This window comes from Canis lupus, chromosome 29, assembly GCF_048164855.1.
Source record: "Canis lupus baileyi chromosome 29, mCanLup2.hap1, whole genome shotgun sequence".
Taxonomy (NCBI): Eukaryota; Metazoa; Chordata; class Mammalia; order Carnivora; family Canidae; genus Canis; species Canis lupus.
The window spans coordinates 31,714,576-31,734,558 of record NC_132866.1 but is presented as its reverse complement, the minus strand read 5'-3'; the positions used below and the strand labels follow the sequence as shown (position 1 = coordinate 31,734,558).

At 37.7% G+C, this 19,983-nt stretch overlaps 1 protein-coding gene and 1 long non-coding RNA gene across 17 annotated transcripts in view; one reads left to right on the top strand and one right to left on the bottom strand.

The window, feature by feature from the left end:
- Positions 1–7,061: 7,061 nt before the first annotated feature.
- Positions 7,062–8,536, bottom strand: LOC140621082 (uncharacterized). The gene is made up of 2 exons (XR_012020797.1): positions 7,819–8,536; positions 7,062–7,656 (listed from the first exon to the last, which is right to left on the bottom strand). It is a non-coding gene; the product is annotated as an uncharacterized lncRNA (long non-coding RNA).
- ZNF518A (zinc finger protein 518A) overlaps positions 7,982–19,983 on the top strand; it is a 108,979-nt gene continuing 96,977 nt past the window's right edge. For 3 of the 16 annotated variants that reach the window (XR_012020795.1, XR_012020794.1, XR_012020793.1), the window contains exons 1-2: positions 7,982–8,132; positions 10,601–10,686. The gene's annotated coding sequence lies outside the window, so the exon portion shown is untranslated. Of the gene's footprint in view, positions 8,133–8,289; positions 8,686–8,708; positions 8,956–10,600; positions 10,687–11,922; positions 12,020–19,983 lie in introns of those variants that run through there. The other 13 variants (XM_072805882.1, XM_072805872.1, XM_072805883.1 and 10 more) reach the window with 10 other exon arrangements.

Below are 19,983 nucleotides of genomic sequence, written 5' to 3'. Positions count from 1 at the left end.
CTAAAGTTCATTCTTTGAATAGTACTTTTAGGGAGGATATACGGGGAATAAATTAACTTAATCGACATATGATGGCATTTATCTTTATATTGCCCTCATTATAATAATTTACCTACTTATGAAGCCCTAGGTTGATAGTCAATCTCTCTCTCTCTCTCTCTCTTCTTTTTTTTTTTGATAGTCAATGTCTCTCTTATGGCATCTACCATAGTATTGAAAAATTGGGGGGCGCCTGGGTGACTCAGGTGGTTAAGCCTCTGTCTTCCACTCAAGTCATGATCTCAGGGTCCCGGGATCAAGTCTCACATTGGGCTCCCTGCTCAGTGGGGAGCCTGCTTCTCCCTCTATCCTTCCCCCTCTGTTTGTGCTCTGTCTCTCACTTTCTCTTTCCCAAATAAAATCTTTTTCAAAAAGTTTGTTTTTAGTCTGTCATTCATTTGCATTTAATCTGTCATTTGTAGTTGAAAATTTTAAACAATTTTCTCTGTACTTTTGACATTCTTAAATTTCACTAAGGTGTGCCCAGGTGTGTTTTTATTTATCCTACTAAGTGCTTATAGTCTATTTTAAAAGGAAGGACTCTTCTATTTCTTCAATTCAAAAGAAAGGTCAGCTTTTATCTGTTTAAATGCTACTTTTCCACTATTAACACATTTGCATACTTCTGGTTCTTTTCTTATAGGTATGTTGGAGACCATATATCTCCATGTGTGTTAACTGCTCTTTCATGTATTTTAATGTATTTATCTCCCTTTGCTGCATTTTGGGAAAATTCCTCAGGGCTATCTTCATATTGATTCTCTTTCCTGTTGTAGCCACTGTAGAGTTTATCCATGTTGTAACATATTATTTTAATTATTTCAGTGGTTGTTCCAAGATGTTCTCATTGTAATTTTTAAAAAATATTTATTTATTTATTTGACACAGTGAGTGTGTGAGCACGAGTGGGGGAAGGGCAGAGGCAGACTGAGAGAGAACCTCAAGCCAACTGCCCGCTGAGCACGGAGCCTGAGGCAGGGCTCCATCCCAGAATCCTTGAGAGTATGACCTGAGCTGAAGTAAGAGACTTAAACAATTGAGCCACCCAAGCTCCCTCCTGTTCTTTTTAATAACATCATTTCTTTGTTTACCTTTGTGAGACAGTTCATTTCCTTCCAGAGTGAATTTAGGTTCTGATTCTATAAATTGCTGTCAAAGAATTTGATTACTTTATGGAATCTAGAATTTAGTTTAAATCAGTGAGAAGTTTATCTTTTGTTAATCCCCCTCTTCTCTCCTCTTTTCCTCTCTCCCTTGTATAGTTATTTTGAAGCTGTCTTTCTGAGCCTATCCCAGCCTATGTGGGTGAACAAGATTTTATATTGCAGTTTATAGGTCTTCTATTTCAGAGTATTGAGGCTATCACAGTTCCCCATAGAGCCAATGGATGATTTTATTTTGCTCCTGGGACTTCTTGGATTTTTCTCCTGACTTACTTCCTATTTCCTAGTTTCTGTGTCTTCCTCTTTCTTGTGAGGAAGCAGTATTTTAGTGAAGCATTACTTTTTTGGTAAAGAGTACAAGAGAGGTAAATTTTGGAGATTTTGCCTTTCTGAAAATGTCTTGATTCCACTCTTATTTTTAATTGATAATTTGACTAATTATAGAACCTTGTTGGAAACATTTTTTTTAAAGGTACTTAAAATTTGAAGGTACTACTCCATGGTGGACTAGCTATTTGTGTAATTGTTGAGAAATATGATTTTATTTTTATTCACAATCTTTTGCATGTGATTTGCTTTTTCTCTTGGAAAGATTTTAGGCTTTTTATATCCTGAATTTTATAGTGATATATCTGTGTATGTCATTGTGGCAGATATTCAGTGAGTAAATTCAGGATAGAAATTCATGTCCTTCAGTTCTGGGACATTTTCTTGTGCTATTTATTTAATAATTCTCTTTTTTTTTTTTTCATTTTCTAGAGCTCCAATTACTTGAATGTCAGATTTTAACTTTTTATGTTTTCTATCTTTTAATTCTGAATTTTATTCTATTTTGGGGAGTCATTTTTTACTATTTTATTTTCAAAACTGTTTATTGACTATTTCACAGCATTCTTTAAATTTTCAAGATCTCTTTCTTAGCCTCAGGATATCCTCTTTTCACAGAATTTCTGTTCTTCTTTCACAGATGCATTATCTTTTCTTATCTATTTGGGGCTGTTATAGTTGCTTTTGTTTTGCTTTGCTTTCTTCTGCTTGCTGCACCAACTTTCTTCAGTTACTTTCTTGTTTGTTTTTTTACAAAAAAAAAATCTAATTTTTCAGAGCTTTTTCTTGCACTTTTGGTTATCTTTGCCCCCCGGAGGTTTATATTGAAAAGTGAGGCAATTAATTAAACATTGATTGGATTAGTTATTAACTGATGGCCTTTATTGTGGAGTCCTACAGTTTTGTTGGCAGACTCCTGCATGTCAATCTCTGTTGAGTATTTTTCTTGAATACTTTCATTTCACCAGAGAGGAAAAAGGCAGTGATTTAATTTCACATGAGAATCTTTTACACCCGGGTGGCTCAGTGGTTGAACATCTGCCTTCAGCTCAAAGCCTGATCCCGGGGTTCTGGGATCGAATTCTGTTCTCCCTCTGCCTGTGTCTCTGCCTCTCTCTGTGTCTCTCATGAATACATAAATAAAATCTAAAAAAAAAAAAAAAAAGGAATCTTTTGGATCTTTGCCTTTTGTCTTGAGAGCCAATTTGCATATTCTTGGTTTCTTGGGTTTGAGGAACATTGGCCATCTTGGTAATAGGATTAGATAAAGTGAAGACCTATGCTTGATGGATACATTTCTTACTCTCAGTTGACTTACATGGTAAACGCAAAATTGTCAGAATAATGTTTCCCTTTTCTGTTATGGTCCAGTTTTCCCTCCAGCTTTCCTCATCTGTTAGGAAATCTAGTGAGTGAGTGTCTGTTGGTATGTGAATTAAGGTGAGAGAAATGGAAGAACTCCAGATCTGAGAAACCAGGTGCCCAAAGCCACTACTGCACTGTTGCCAACCCACTCAGCCCATTATATCATGAATAGCTATTTCCTTTTTGCTGATTAGCCTTAAGTTCACTGCAATAATTTTTGCTGCTGCCTTTCTTTCTTACTATTTATGAATTGTTTAGTTTCTCTGAGCAAGAGCAAGGCAGGTCAAACATGTCTCAGATTATTTGCCCTTAACAGATAAGATTTCTATCAGTTTTCCTTTATCATTACAGTGATCATGCAACTATCATGCACATTGAGATACTCTTGACTGAAAAAGTAAGAGCTAGGGACAACTGGTATAAATCAGGGCTTTTTTGGGACAAACTAAGTTGCATTGTCCCTCTATTCAACATTGATAAACCTCATATCTGAGAACAGTATTTGTATCCTCTAGCACTTAGAAGATATTCCAAAATGTTTATTGAACTCTGGGTCACTCTTGTAATTTATTTTGTGATAGTATCATCTGTCTCCTCCATCTGTCTGAGTCATTTTGAAATCTATTCTCATATCAATCCTAGCTGTGTTTTGTGTACCTTTATATTCATTCACGTGCTCTCCTCTGTGTTTTCAGCTTCCAACTGAAACCTTTCTATATATATCTATAAAGTTTTAGAATAGAGCTTTTTCCTTCTTCCTTGCATTTAATATTTTCCTCTTGGACAAATTGTGCTCTTCCTATTGCTGTAGTATTACTCTTAATTCCTAGTCTATCCTAGCACTCTAGGATTGCCTCACTGACTTGAAGTATCCTAATGTCAACAGGAACAAGGCACATAAAACTAAATGAAATGAGTTGTTGGTTCTTTTCTGTTTCATAATTGTTTGTCATTTACTCCATCAGGCATTCTAGGATATACAACGGAGACCTGTGTATCCCCTTACCTCCCACTGCCCCAACAAACATTAAGAAAATGTGAATGTCAACATTAATATAACTTTAGGAACTCTGAGATACTATATATAGCAGTATTAAGGAATATGATTATTTAAAACAAGAAAATCTAGGTTTTTGGTTTTGTTGGGAGAAGTTAGAAAAATTTGCTGGTGGATGCAACTTGATCTACTCTTATAAGTTCTTAAGTGTAATTTATTGATATTAACATGGTCTATTGTCATTGGTCTCATAGAAATTAGAGTTACCCTTTAAAATTTAAAAAAAAATTTTTTAGGATCAAATTAGTTTAGGTAGCATTTAATCTCTATCAAATAGCACGTGTGCATGTACACACACACACAAAAGTCTTATACTTTTTTATTCTTTTAAAATATCAAATAATGAAATGTATTACACATATGAAAGAGTATACAAAAAAGTATGTATAACATATATATATAGCAGATTTGTTCTTAAAAGAAATATAATTAACAAGGATTACATTTCCCCTTTTTCTTCTTTTTTAAAAAATGATTTTATTGATTTGAGAGAGAGATGAGAGAGTGAGCACAAGAAGGGGGAGGGGCGGAAGGAGAAGGAGAAGCAGACTCCCCACTGAGCACCGAGCCTTAAGTGGAGCCTTAAGTAGGGCTCAATCCCAGGACCCAGGATCATGACCTGAACTGAAGGCAGACGCACCTCTCTCTTTTTGTTCTTCTAAGGACTTGAATTATTTGTGTCACCTGTTCTCTTGCCCTCAGGATACAGGAATTCTTATAAAGAATTTGATGTGACTGAGGAGAGGGAGAGATACCCTAAAATATTTAGGTAAGGCCAATATAGTTCATATAGTTTAATGTTCTTCATAGTTGAATTTGGTATCCACTGAAAGAACTAAGAGAAAATGACTATATCTTTAATAACAACTTAATAAAAATAGGATATTTAAAGTCTTAATCATCTAGGAAGTTTGAGTTAAGAGGAAACTGGCACAAATACCTGCCCTAAAAAGATCTTTCTCATCTCCCATTACAGTGTCTGAAATCCCATTTTTGGAATTGCTCTGTTGAATCATGAAATCTTTTAGATATTAAGAATCTCTTTTTATGGGCAACCCGGGTGGCTCAGAGGTTTAGTGTCACCTTCAGCCCAGGGTGTGATCCTGGAGACCTGGGATCGAGTCCCATGTCAGGCTCCCTGCACGGAGCCTGCTTCTCCCTCTGCCTGTGTCTCTGCCTCTCTCTGTGTCTCTTATGAATAAATAAATAAAATCTTTAAAAAAAAAAATCTCCTTTTGAACTAGTAACTCCTTGAGGGCTCACATCTTACTTATTATTAGCAAATTTTTTGGCACATAGTAGGTGTTCAAGAATGTGTCTGCCAAAAGAATATTAAATAGCATCCATGCAGAAGACATTGGGAGGGATAGTACTTGAAGTTCTTATTCAACTAACTCTTGTTTGATAGCTTAAAGAGAGTAATCAACCTATGGCATTCTTGACCAAGAAGTGGGACCATTTTAAGCTAGATTACCAGGCTCTTGGTATCTTTATTTTTCCAATTCCAGTTGTACTTGATTATATTATTGGAAGTAGGGAGTCTGGACTTGAGAAATCAGCAAAAAGGAGAGAGCCATCTTTCAAAGTCTCTTACTTATCAAATTAATATAATTTAATTCTTTAATTATAACAGTTATCATCTCTGTAATATCATATAATCCTTAAGATATACCAAGCTATCTATGACTAAAAGTATGCTGTTTTTGTAAATATATATATTTATATAAATATATAATAAATATTACAAATATTATATATGTATATGTAAGTTTGTTGTAATTTTATTATGATATGGTGTTACCTATGATTCAGAGGTATGAATCCCTAGAGGGTGTAATTCCCACTTCTATATTATTTTTAGGAGAAGATTTCACTGTCTTGAAGTGATCTGCTTCATGATACAATGACCATGAATTATAATATTGAAAAGGAGGGGCGCCTGGGTGGCTCAGCGGTTAAGCACCTGCCTTGGCCCGGGGCGTGATCCTGGGATCCCAGGATGGAGTCCCATATCAGGCTCCCTGCATGGAGCCTGCTTCTCCCTCTGCCTGTGTCTCTCTTTCTGTGCCTCTCATGAATAAATAAGATCTTTAAAAAAAAAAAAAGAGAAAGGCTTATAATCAAGATGGAAACTTTATGACTATCAGCATCATCACCACTTCTACCATCTACACTGTGGGTACAGTGGGGTTGACTACTTTCTACAATCTATCAACTGTTAGTTAAATATTGCATGATTCAGTGACGCTCAGAGATTAAGTGCCCTCAGCTAGTAAATAGTAGATTCAGGTGTGCAGATGAATCAATTATTTAAAGCATTAAATTAGGTGCCCTATCCCCACTAACTATCCTTCTCAAGTACAAAATATTTTCTTAAGCTATGATTCCACTTTCTCTCCTTTGTATTCTTTCTTTCTCTCTCTTTTAAAATCTTCTTTCCCTATCTCTTTCACTCCCTTCTTCTGTGCTAACCTAATGTTCAAAATCCAAAAAGGGAAGAAAGTGGGTGGAGGTTGTGTGATATGGATGTAGGAATAAAATGGGGAAGAGAGAAATTTGTGACGGAATAATAGCTTATTTCCTTAAAAAAAAAAAATACCCACCCTCTAATTCTGCCATATCATATATGCAGATTTGTAATGTTTTTAGGTGAACATATATGTGTAAGTAAAAATGAAGTTATAATGTGAATACTGTGGAGGAGAGGGATGCAAATCTTAATCTAAAAAACAAAAACCAAAACTCACATCAAAACACAAACCTAACTACTCTGTCCACATTCCCAACTATCATCTTCTTTTTTGCTATTAAAAAACAACAAACCCCTTTCCTATCCTCTCTTTACGTGTATGTGCGTGCAGGTTGCATGTAAAGGAAGACCAGAGAGAGGGGGGATGATGCTTGAAGCAAAATAAAATCCATTTTGTAAACATGCTTTTTGATAATGGCCTCTCTTTTGGTATTTACAGAAGATTTCTCCTTGTGTATTTTACACAGGCATAGGAATACAAGATACAGAAGTATATCTAATGTGCACTACGGCTCATTTGCCTTTTCCAGAAGGCACTGTGTAGACCAATAGACACAGAGATAAGAAAGCTCCCCAAGGACAGTGAGGATTTCTCAGTGTGCTTTTTATTAAAGGATGCAGAAAATCTTGTGCCTGGCTACGGGTTGACATTTTCAAAAGCATACTCTCAAGACAATAAAAAATGTTTATGGTAAACATTAATTTTTTTTCCAATTATAAATACCGTACGTACTTCTAAGAAAAGAAACGTAATGAAAACTGGAGACAACAATCGCAGTTCCATTTTTAATAATTTGATGTATCTCTGCCCCGGTCAGGTGTTCTTAGTTTTCACCATACATACATATACATTACATATATGTGTGAATGTATATGTTTAACATACATAAAAAGTGAGATTAATAGGTTGGCTTCCAGAAACCCTCTACAAGAGAGAAGGGGCGCCATGCTGGCCTTCGGGAGGAACCCAATCATATCACTAATGGACTTCTTTGGCCAGCCCAGTTGTGGGACGTTGCGGAAGGATTCCTTTGGTGCGGATGAAATCCTCTCTTGTTGTAACGACAGTTTTCAGATCAATGAGTAAATATGTACACGTCTGGAGTTCAGCAGGTCTTCCTGAGGGACTTGGGACAGCCTCCTTCGTTGAGGTGGGCTCCAATGGCTGCTAAAACCTGGGAGTCAAAAGCAACAAGGGGGGGGGGGCGCCATTCGCAAAGCCGGAAATGATTAAAATCTCAGGGTTGAGACCATCCCCAGCCAGTGAGGGCTTGCCAAGACCACAGTTCCTGCTTCTGGTGTCTACTCTGAAGAGCACTGAGTAGAGGTCTGTCTACCATAATGGTGGCAGTAGGCGCGCTGCAGCTGCTGAAGAGCGCAGGGGAAGGGTGAGTCAGTGGCGTGGCGGGCATCGGGCGGGCGCGCCAACTTGAGAGGTCAGCGGCGAGTCCAGCTCAGGGGCCTAGTCTCGCCGGGCTGAGGCGCGGACCCTGCCGGCCTCCGTCCTCTTCCGCCCGCCTCAGGTACAGCCCGCGGATCCCTCCGCCGCAGCGTGCGCTCCCGGTAGCGCCGCGGTCGGCTTTTCGGCAATACCCGGATGGAAGCGTAATGGCCGCCATCAGGGACTCGCAGGCAATGGGCACCACGACAGGTACTCCCTATGTGCGCGGCTGCCCGGAGCTGTTAGGATGCCGGGACTTCTAAACGGCCAGTGAGGGGGCAAGATGCGAGTTTGCGGGGGCGACCGGGTCCCCTGAACCGACTCCGGGACCCGCCTCTGGTGATAGGAAGCGCCTGCTAAATAGTCCCGGCTATTCAGTGCTTCCGCCTAACTTGCCGCAAAGTTTTTCTCGAGAAGTCGGCGCTTTTCCTCGGCGGTCCTGCAGGCTGCTAGAGCGAACCTTCCGCTTCTTACGTGGGTTTGCACCACGCTCGGCCTCTTTGAACTCGACATTCTCCCACAGCCTAGGGGCTGGCGCGGGCGCGCGGCGACAGTGTGCCTCCGCGCGCCCGAGGGGAGCCGAGCCCCGGAGGAAGGGGCGGATCGGGCGCGGTGTTTGGGACGGAGCGGGGCGCGCGGCGCTCGAAGCACCCGCTCGGCGCGTTCCGGGGCCGGTGGAGACAGCATGGGTACTGCTGCGACCGCACCCCTCGAGCTGTAGATTCGCATTCCCACGGCAGCCCGACTCGACGGCGTCCCCACTGTGGGTCCAGTCTCTCTGGTCATTGGAGGTCTTTTCTTGCAGATACGCTCAGCTCTCGGGCGCGCGCCCCCTCCTCCAGAGTTGGCCAGAGGCGCCCTTCTTGCAGACCCCAACCACACCCAGTGGCAGATGGATTTTTCTTTGTAACTTGGCTTTCTCACTTGTAGGGTCCATTTTGAGTCTCTTCCTAACATGGTGTTCTCATTGTCAAATAGACAGTCTCTTCCTCGGTGGATCTGGTCATGGAAAAGATAATAGGGTGACTGTAAGGTAAAATGTTGTAACTCTTGGAGTAGGCCAACAGAACGGATAGGGTAGCTTTAAGGTGCAGAATCTGAAAGTTGAGGTTCAGTTTTCTTTTTAGGTGTAAATTGGGGGGCGTTTAGTGTTTGTGAGCTGTTATAGCCAGAAACATTCATTGAGCATGTTTGGATATCAAAAGTCTAAAAAAGCACCGGGAAAATTAGTCAGTATTTAAGGAATTCATAAGAATGCAGAACTTTGTGTGGTTGTGACAATGGTGAAACAAGACACCAAACTGTACATCAGGGTAGGAATTTTCAGTAACTTGAGTGACTGTGTGTTAGGCCTAGTTTACTGTGGCTTTTTTTTTTTTTTTTTTTTAATGCAGCAAGGGATCTGATCTGAGTGTAACTAAAAGTTAGTATTCTCAGGTTGAACAGATAGAAGCCATTTAAATTGGTTCAGTGAAATACCCTGACATTTCTCAAAGTTTTAACTGCAAATCCGTGGAAATGGATTATCTTTTAGCAAAGCTATATTTGATATAATGAAAGACGATTGCATTGTGTTAACATTTTCAGGGCGTCAGCGTTTCATGAAGGTGTTAAGCATAGTAGACCACGTTGAGTTTTGTTAAAGTTCTCAAATAAGATGAGCCCCCGTATTAGAAAATTGTTACAAAAGGAGAGGTAGGGATAAAATGCAGGTATCTGACTTGTTTTGCACATCCAAATTTTTCCTTATTAGAAAGTAAGGATAAGTAACTATTCAAGAGGTTATATTTGGATTTACGGAAGAGTAAAAGGAAAACAATACAATGAATACCTACTATGTGCATTGATAATGTATGAGCTTTTAAGTGGTTGAGGGTTTTTTTTTTTTAATATTGTTATCACACTTCAAATCCTGTCCTGTTCTTTCATAATTTCATGATAGTATGTGTGGTCCCAAGTTTTTGTATCTTGAAGCATTCCAGAGGATATATTTTAGCGTAAATATACAATTTGACTTTAGAATATACTTTAGACATCTCCTTTAAGGTACTTTTATTGTTTACTTTTCTGTTTGGAATTGTTCTTATTGAAGCATTGTTTGCTTTAGATCATTTAATCCAATTTTTGGGGGGGAGGGGGATGATAAAACACTTAAATCTTGCTCAGTTTTCTTCAGGGACTTTACCAAAAGTTTTGTGGTAAAGCACTATAAGCAGAAGAATTGTGATGAAGTTGAAATTTTTATTGATTATCTAATCCCAGGTGTGTAGACTATGAATGTTTCAGTTCTGTATGGGGTATTGGCTTCACATGGTGAGCAATTTTCATGGGTGTTAGAAAGTACGAGTATAAGAGGTAGTATTGTGGTAGTAGGATGTCTGGGTTGGAATCGGAACTAGATTGTTCTAGGTTTGTGATTTTGGCAAGATCCATTTTTCTGGTCTTGTAATAAAAAAAGTGAATTGGATTGAGTCTAAAAGCTTTGAGTTTTGGGATTTTTATAAATTTATGACATGGAGTACAATGATGGGTTATTTGCTTACGTGAAGAGAGGTTTTCTTTTTCCTGTTAAATTTATACACATAAGTTGAATATGAAGCATATTTAAATCAAGTATAAAAAAACATTTTACTAACAGGTTTTGTAGTCAGTTTTAAAATTTTGGTCTTCATTTCCAGATATCGTCTCTTCTTTTGATCGCTGTTCCTGATTGTGGCTTTGTCTAAGCATTAAATCACGTGCCTTTTGTTCCTTGAAGAAGGAGGTATGGTAAAGATTGAAGTATTATAGCATGTAGTCTATTAAGCAGTAAATTAATATGTTTTGATATGGGACAAAATAAAGTAGAATAGTTATACATACATAAGTTTGCATAAGTTATAGTGTTATTTGTGGCCTAAATAAAATATTTACAGGTTTTTTTTAATGTGAGCAAAAAAGGTCGTTTTGGTTTTATAATTTATTATTTAACATTTAGCGATTTATTTTTTTTCTTTTTCTTCTTTTTTTAATAATAAATTTATTTTTTATTGGTGTTCAATTTGCCAACATACAGAATAACACCCAGTGCTCATCCCGTCAAGTGAACATTTAGCGATTTAAAGATAATTTTAACTATATTCTTCTAAACATAAAGACAGCAGTAAGGACTTCTGGGTAATGAACCATGGAGTTACATATGGTGGGGAGGTGTTTTGAAGTTGTATATAAATGACCAGAAGAGTGTTTGTGTTTTGCTCTAGGAAGTGCAAAGTAATGCAGCTAAAGAAAAACATACATATTTATATCATGATTAATGGCATCTACATTATGAGTCAGAAAAGGTACTTAAGAATCATTGTGGCATTATGATTGGTTTCCTGAAGACAATCATCTGAATATCTTAGTGTGAACAAAAAGAGGGAAAAAAAAATCTGCCATCAAATCCATGGTATTATAAGGAAAGCTTTGCAAATCCAGTGGAAAATATTATACCCTTGTACAAAAACATGGTTTATCTACCCTTGAAACACAAGTATCTCTTACTATTTGTTTTGGATAGGTACTGGGATACCACAGTATTATATAATTCCTCTCACCAAATACAATGAGTATTCTCATAAATATAACCCTAAATTAGAAATAAGATTATATATAGTACTACTAAAATAGTTTAAGGAGACTATGCCGACTTAAATTATTACTTTAGTAATCATAAATGGTTATGATTTTGCCATGAGTTTTACTGGTAGATGGCCTTCTTTTTAGGGCCATTTTATACAAAGGCAGGAATGTTTTTATTTTATTAGAAGTTAATGTCTGACAACTACAATGAGTAGAGAGCAACAAGGCTTAGATACTGGGTAATTATTTATGTTCATTTATATGTGTAATTTCTCCCTTTATAACATTTGTTTGCCCTCTTACTGAATTAGGTTCACATGGGTACTGTGTTGTTTCTGAATAAAGTAAATGCTGAATACTAAGAATGCTCTTTACTGTGTTTGATCCAAATTCTCAGAAAAAGTAGTATGATGAAGAATGAAAATTTCAAATGTAATGAAGTAGACAAGAGGCCCCTATATGATGACTGACTGATTATTCCATCTTGAAAAATTGTGAGCAAAGTCTGACTAAATTTTAAAATCATGATTGGTATGACTGCATGAAACAGGTATCAGACTATCAGAATGAAGTTGCAGGACTTGAAGCTTAGGATAATTAAGTAGATCTCATGTGGGTTTTATTTCAAGAAATGGTAATAGCTGAAAAATAGAGGCTTCATGGAAAGTCAGATAATTTCAATATGTGGTAGAATCATCACCAATTCCTAATTAAAATTGCGTTGTTAAAAGAGCTGATAGAAAAAAATATATATGTATTTGTTGACTTTGAACAATGCAGGGGTTAGGGACACTGACCCCCCACACAATTGAAAATCTGCATCTATTCTTTTGACTCTCCTAAAACTTAACTACCATAAACCTGTTGAGTGGAAGCCTCACTGATAGCATGAATAGTTGATTAACTTATTTTGTATGTTATATGTGTTAGATACTGTATTCTTAAAACTAATGATAATAAAGTAATCTAGAAGGAGAAAATGTTATTAAAATCATAAAGAGGAAAAAATACATTTACAGTACTGTATCCAAAAAATCAGTGTATAAGATGACCTTCATGTTTTTGTTTTTAAAGATTTTATTTATTTATTCATGAGAGAAACGGAGTGGGGGGGGGGTGGGCAGAGAAACAGGCAGAGGGAGAAGCAGGCTCCATGCAGGGAGCCCGATGCGGGACTCAGTCCTGGGACTCCGGGATCATGCCCTGAGCCAAAGGCAAACGCCTGACTGCTAGCCACCCAGGCGTCCCGACCTGCATGTTTCAAAGCTGGGTTGTTCAAGGGTCAGCTGTATGTTAATTTTGTCAACTCAATGTCTCTTCGTTTGGGGAGCCATCTCTCCCCTATTGTGAATGGTTAGTAGGCCAATCATATAGTCTTATAACCCAAGCCTAGTTATCCCTATTGCAACAGTGATTGCCTGTTAATCAAGCAGAGCCCATTAGAATCCTTTTTTGAAATTGATGTATGAATGCTAGGGATGGATGCTCCCTTTTCTCAAAAGTTATTAATCCGGTAGGGTGTTAGTGACATTCTTTCCCACATGTATGAGAACCTCATCTGTAGAAGGAGAAAGTGAAGCCATATAGAAATGGGAGATTGGTGGAGATAGCATTTCAGTTTCAGTTACAGGGACCATGGTAAGAGGTATCTATTGTTTTCTTTTGATTCTATATGCTACCGTGATGTCCTTCCCAGGCCCATGGGCCAAAAGTTTGTATATAAATTAATTTGAATTAGATTGCAGCAGAAAATGTTCTGGTGGATATTTGGCCCCTATGAATTTAAGATCTGTAACTCCAAGTTGATAAAAACAGTCTGAAATTAATGTTTGATTACTTGCATAATATTTGTTTTGAGCTATAGACAGTAGGAATGATGGTATAGGTTAATCTTTCATTGAATGTTATTGTTTACTTAACCTCCTTTCTTCAATAACCAGTTAGCTGATCCTCAACTCAAGAGAATGAAACTTAATTTACCAAAAAAGGGCAACAGGCTACATTTGACCCACAGGCTGTTGGCTATAGACTACCTCATCATAGACTTAATGAGGCATTTCATTCCACAGCTTCTCATCTTCCCATTATCCTCCTCTCTAATAACTATAGTTTAATTATCTTTATTATTTTCTAAGTTCACCTCTTCCACTTGTTAACTAGATCCCACCCCTTCTCACCTAGTGAAAGGCATTGCTGCTGTTATCTCTTTGTTTTTTTCTCCCTCATCATCAATTTTTCCATTTTTGTGTGCAATCACACTAATTTCCCCCAGTTTAAGAAAGCAAACAAAACAAGAAAATAACTCTAATTCCTTTCTTGGTCTTTTGTAGTAAAATTCCTTAAAGAAGTTGTCTGTACTACATCTCTACTTCTCTTCCCATTTCCACCTAAATCCATGCTAGTCAGCCCTTCTACTGTATAACCCCACTGAAACTGTTCTAATCAGTGTCACTGGTGGTATTGACATTAAGTCCATGGTCAGTTCTCAGTCCTCATCTTGCTTGGCACAGTTGATCAGTCCCTGATCCTGGGAACATTTTCTTTGCTTTCAGGACACCACTCTCCTAACTTACCTCACTAGACATTCCTTTCATTCTTACTAGCTTGTTTTTTCTCTTCTTTTTACTCTAAATATTGTAGTATCTCAAGGCTTAGGCCTTGGACATTTCTCTTTGTGTACTTACCCCTTGGTGATTTCAGTTCTGTGTATGTAAATACATATACACACACCATACACCAATGACTTCCAGAATTTTACCTTTCACCTAGATCACTGTATTCTATATTCATCTACACATTCACATGTCAACTAGATATCTCAAATTCTATATGGCGAAAACTGAACTCATGATGTACTTTCTATACTTACTGTTACCACAGACTCTTTCTATATTAATAAATAGCAAATCATTTCTTCAGTTGCTAAGGTTAGAACTTTTAGAGTTAATCCTTGACATACTCTTTCTCTTCACAGACCAAACCTCGTCTGCCAGCACATCCTTTGGCTCTGTTGTCACAACATAGTCATGGTCTAACCATGCTTCATTGTCTCCACCATTGTTTCACGTCTCCATCATCTCACACCTGGCAGTCATAGTGTAATTATCTCTAGACTCTTAACTCCTTCCCAGGTAGTCTGTTCTTAACATTGCAGCCAAAGTGATCTCTAAAAAATATGTTTATGTTACGTCTCTACCCCAAATGCTGCAGTTGCTTCTCATCTCCTTTATAGTAAAACCAAAGTCCTTTTGGTGTCCCTCAGGCCTTGTTTCAGTTCCATTACTTCTTTGACCTCATCTCCTACTACTTTCCCTATGGGGTTTGCTGTTGCAGTCATATTGACCTTCTTCTTGCTATTCTCTGAACATGTTAGGCACACTCCACACTCAGCGTGTTAGCACTTAACTATTTGTTTTCTTGGAATGCTTTCTGCCTCCACTTCTTAAGATCTTGGCTCAAATAAGACTTTCAAATGAGGTCTACCTGACTTCACATTTAAAATTGCAACTCTCCTAGTTCTGCCTATTTTTCTCTGCTTTATTTTTCTCCGCAGCACTTGTGACATTGGAGTATATTAAATAATTGACTTACTTTGTTATCTAAATAGCTGCCAGAGTGTTATGTCCATGAAGGGAGGGAATTTTGTCTGTTTTATTCATTGCTGTATTCTCAATGCTTAGAACAAAGACTAGCACAGATTTGGTGCTACCTTCATGCCCAGCACTATGCCAGATGCTGGTGATATAGCAAAAGACAAGACAGATGTGTTCCTTATGTTTATGCAGCTTTTATTCCAGTGGTAGAGACAGAAAATAAATTGGCAAATACATAAAATATGGCTAAAGTGTTAGAGAAAAGACATACAAGGGGTTTAGGTAAAGAATACTTTTTTTCTGTTTGAGAAGCGATGCTTTATAGGTTGGGGAAGGCTTTTCTGAGGTGATATTTGAGCTGAGACCTAGAAGATGAGAAAGATCTAGCTATTTGAAGAATAGGAGAAAGAACAGTTCAAGCAGGGAACAGCAGGAGCAAAGGCCTGAGATAAGAAAGGTGTATTTGAGGAACTGAGAAACCATCTATGGTACCTTGCTGGAGTATATTTACAGATGAGAATGGTATGAGGTGAAGTTTAAGAAAGAGGTACAGTACCAGATGTCACTGCTCCTTATAAGCTTTGGTATAGAATAAATTTTATTTTAAATGCTTTGGGAAGCTACTGCAGATTTTAAAGCAGGGAGCATTGTGGTCTATTTTATATTAAGATCACATTTGCTCCTGTGGAGAATGGGTTCAGAGGAAGGCGGCGAGCAAGAGAGAAGCATGAATACCAGTTAGAAAGTTATTTTAACCCAAATTATAGATGACAGTGGACTGAGATGATGACAGTGGATATGGAGAGAAGAATTAAAGATGTATTTTGGAGATAAAATTGACAGGTCTTGCTTATGGATTAGCATGGGAGTAAGGGAAAGAAGATGCAGGATGATTCCTTGATTTCTGGGATGAGTAACTGGATGGATTGTGGTGCTATATTACTAAGGTGAGGAATCCTGGGAAATAGAATTTGTTTCTGTCATAGAAACAGGTGCTTTATAGAGACAGAGAAAAATTGAATAGTTTATATTATTTTGGAAAGCTGGGGGTAAATGGGTTACATGTTGATGCATGTTACCCCAATTAAGCAGCCATAAATCCTTTGATCCCCCCCCCACATCATGTGTTCCAAAATTTTAAGTAAAATCTGCCTAATCTCCTACATCACTGCCACAGCAGAATGACAAAAGAAGAAAGGCATGAGAAAGGGGCACTTGGGTAGTTCAGCCAGTTAATGCATCTGCCTTTGGTCCAGGTCATGATCCCAGGGTCCTGGGATTGAGCCCTCCATGGGCTCTGCTCAGTGGGAAGCCTGCTTCTCCCTCTCCCACTCCCCCTGCTTGTGCTCACTCTCTCCCTCTCTGTCTCTCTGTGTCAAATGAATAAAAAAAAAAAAAATTTTTTTAAAGAAAGGGACAAGATGAAATAATCTTTCTCCTTCCCATACTAAATTCAGTGGTCTTGGTTTCACTTTGGATAGATTACTTCTGATTTTTCTTCCAATTTCTGCACATTGAAAATGTCATTTCTGACCATGTGAGAGAGCATGTGTGTGCGCACACATGTCTTTTCTTTTTTTTTAATTTTTTATTTATTTATGATAGTCACACAGAGAGAGAGAGAGAGGCAGAGACACAGGCAGAGGGAGAAGCAGGCTCCATGCACCGGGAGCCCGACGTGGGATTCGATCCCGGGTCTCCAGGATCGCGCCCTGGGCCAAAGGCAGGCGCCAAACCGCTGCACCACCCAGGGATCCCGCGCACACATGTCTTAAGTCAAATTCCATTGCAGCAAAAAAGTTTACATGATTTGTAGCATTTGCTATAAAGTAATTTAAAATCATAGGAAGTCAGATATTTGGGTTGCAAATAAATGAATCAAGAGTGTATTAGGACCCTGTGTACCAAATCATTTTGATTTTTTTGAGGGATAAATATAAAATAGAACTTACGTTTAAGAAGATTATGAATTACCCTGGGAGGTAAAACTTAAAAATAAATGATGTAACTATAAAGCCGTGTAATGAAGCGGTGAACAATTGCTCTACTTTAAATGGATATTTAGAGAAGGGAGAGATTAGTGTATATTACGGAGGGTTTCATGTCCCTATAGGAGATAGAATTGGAAAGGAAGTTTGACCAGTACTGAATGAAGATAGAAGGGGATGACAAGCCTGGTGAAAGGAAACAAGGTGAACAAAGATAAATAAAGATATATGTGTAGGGGAGCAGAAAGCATCTTAGATTTGGGGTGCTGTACATTATATATGCAGTCACTGTGTCATAATAAGAAAGATTAAAAAAAATAAGAAAGATTATCTGAACCAAAACTGTTGCTATGTTTTAACTTTTCATTTTGGACTCCCTCATAATTGTATACCAGTGTCACTAGCCTACCTGAGTGTAATTAGTTTGAACCTTTCTAGATCTGTACTTAATTGCATTAGCAAATTTAACTCTTTATTTCTCCTTTCTGTGTTTTAAGTGCTTATGAGACCACGATTTGGAGGGAGCTGCCTTTTATTATATATGTTATATATATTTTTTTATTCTATAAATTCTACAAAGTTATTCTTCACTTACTTAAAATGTGACAGGTACTAGCCCTACAGGTAAATTTTTTGAAAACTTAAAACAGCTACAAAAAAAGTAAGCCCAGAATATGTGTTTCAAGTCATGAAAAGATTATTATTTTGAAGGTACTATAGGGTTCTGCTTTTAAAATAAGTTTTAAGTTTTTTTGTACTTTTCTTCTAGATCCCTTTTAGACAGAGCCTTACATTTTTTTTCCAGTAAGTTCTTGCAAGCTTCTTTTGTTTTATTTCTAGTTATATATTCATTTGACTATTTTGAATTCAGTTATCTATGTAGAAAAGAATTTAGTAACTCAAGGAATGAAATAGTATACAAAATAATGACTAATTATACCAGTTTTTGTATCTGTGTAATGTGACAGGTTAGGTTACAGAGCTACATGCTGTGTTACAAATGAAAGGAAGCTAAAATCAGAGTTTTTAGTTCTTTGTTTAATGTTAAAGCAACTAGAATGTAATAAAGAGCATATAGATTCTTTTTATGTCATATCAGTAAAGCTAAAACTATAGAATGCCTTTGCTTTTTAATCTGTTGTAGAAAGCAAATAAAAGTCTATTAATGGTGCTTTTTTTTTTAAGATTTTATTTATTTTAGAAAGTGAGTGAGAGAGAGAGAGAGAGAATGAGCACACACAAGCAAGGGGAGGGGCAGATGGAGACGCAGACTCCCTGCTGAGCAGGGATCCCAATGTTGGGCTCTGCGGGGCTCAATCCCAGGACTGTAGGATCATGACCTGAGCTGAAGGCAGCTGCTTAATGGATTGAGCTACCCAGGCAGCCCTAGGAATAGTGCTTTTTGATTTACTCTATTCAGATGTTCCTTATCCTTGACATTTTACTTTGGGAATCATCTTTTTAAAATTTCTGTATATAATTCCAAACCTATGCTAACATTGCCAGTTCTCTGGTTCCTCACTTTTTATTTGGATTGTCACTTAGTCCCCTAATTTTCTGACTTCTATTTTTATACTCTGCAATATATCTTGCTTTCTAATACCATTCTAATAATATTTCTAAAATACTGCTTTTGTAACTTCTCTCTGCTCATGAACTAGCCATGGCTCTTGGTTACCTTTCAATTCAAGTTCAAATCTGTCCTCTGTAGTCTGTTCTCACTTAACCTCTCCATTATACATTTTCCCTGTGATCTAGATTTCACAGTGCCATGGGAGAAAAATGCTTTTCTTCCAGTGTTACTCCTTTTTTCTGGTCTAGATAGCCTTTGCTCCTCTTTTGCAAGTATAAGTCTACTCCTCTTTAAAAGATCATCACAAAACCTACCTTTCTGTGAATTAAATGCACAGCATTGATCTATCAACTTAAAGTCTTAAGGGTCTTTGGTGACAAGTAATAGAACTAGCTTAAACTAGTTTAAGTCAGGGTAAGCTGAAAAGGAGGAATTATTTTAAGGATATAAAATTTCCTAGAATTCAAGAGCAGGAATAGATACAAGCCTCAGTAAAGACTTGTGGTAGTAACATTGCCCTCTGCTTCACTCACAGTGTAGTACTCAGGAGAGTTGAGGATTCTCTCCCCGCCTTTTGGGTACATCTATCTTTTGGTCCACCATGCTATCATTTCCTAAGAAGATTAACCTGGTGTCTGTAGTTTGTGAGGTATCTTTCTGTAGATTTGTCTAGCTTATACAAATATACCCTCAAAGTATTTTTGCTCCTGACGTGAAAATGAGGATTTCCCTCCTAATTTAAAAATGTACTGGGGCAGCCCGAGTGGCTCAGCGGTTTAGCCACCACCTTCGGCCCAGGGTGTGGTCCTGGAGACCCGGGATCGAGTCCTACTTCAGGCTCCCTGCATGGAATGGGGCCTGCTTCTCCTCTGCCTGTGCCTGTCTCTCTCTCTCTCTCTCTCTCTCTCTCTCTCTCTGTATCTCTCATGAATAAATAACATCTTTTTAAAAAAATGTATTACATGCCTTCATCTGTAACTTCTCTTTTTAAAAACGAAAAAAAATCCACAATGAAATCTGAGTCAATTTCATACATAAGCCTTTTTATTTATAATATTTTCATGTGGATGGATGTTCTATAATTTACTTAATCATTCTTCTACTCATAGACATTTAAGTGACAGATACATATGTTGTGCATTTATTTCTGTAGGATAGATTGTTAAAAGTGAGGTCTATGGGAATATTCTTAGACGATGTGAAGGCAATTGGTTATTTTCAGGGAAAATATAAATTGTGAAAAGTGACTCAAGCAGTAGAAACCCCTAAGAGCCAAAAAACTGCAGAAGAGCTTGCAAAGATTT